This window comes from Triticum aestivum, chromosome 2B (assembly GCF_018294505.1).
Source record: "Triticum aestivum cultivar Chinese Spring chromosome 2B, IWGSC CS RefSeq v2.1, whole genome shotgun sequence".
Taxonomy (NCBI): Eukaryota; Viridiplantae; Streptophyta; class Magnoliopsida; order Poales; family Poaceae; genus Triticum; species Triticum aestivum.
In genome coordinates, this window is record NC_057798.1 from 43,131,498 (window position 1) to 43,132,207 (window position 710).

Below are 710 nucleotides of genomic sequence, written 5' to 3' on the forward strand. Positions count from 1 at the left end.
TCACACTTTATGCAACCAAGAATTCAAGATACTCCCTCCGTAAAGAAATATAAGAGCATTTATATCACTACGTTAGTGTTCTTATATTTCTTTAGGGAGGAGTACTAGTTAGGGGATTGAGTTATGCTTTTTCTAACAGGGAGTTAGGCCGGGCGTCGGAGAACAAGATGGCCGTCATCCTTCCAAATTTCCACGGGTGTGAGGAAATTTTCTGCTATCACTGCAGCGGTAACTGAATTGGCAAGATGCTTGTGCATAGGTAAGGTATGCAGTGAAGAAGAAACTTCCCCCCTCTTTTGCCTCCATACCAAGTGTAAGGGCAGATTTTAATATGGTCCCTCTTACCTCCTCTTTTTAGATGTGAGGTAATCAAGCCAGTAATTAATGAAATCAATTGCTAAGATCTATTTTATACTCTTACTTTTCATGTGAAAAGAGGGAGTAAGAGGGACCATGTTAAAACTGCTCAACTGTAAGACCTTTCGTGCTCGTACTCAAGTCCATAAAGTGTCTGGAGCATAATATTATATACGCCCAAGGTTAGTGCTTGATGGGGCTCCCATGCCTAACTTGACCTTACTAAGCAAGTGCAAGCGTATAGTGTTTGGACAGCCAATTATAAAAACCACCGAAATCGTGTGTGGGCGATAACTGAACGACAAGGGATCCAGCGGCAGCTGCTGGGCTGTGCTAGAGATTCCTCGGCTGGA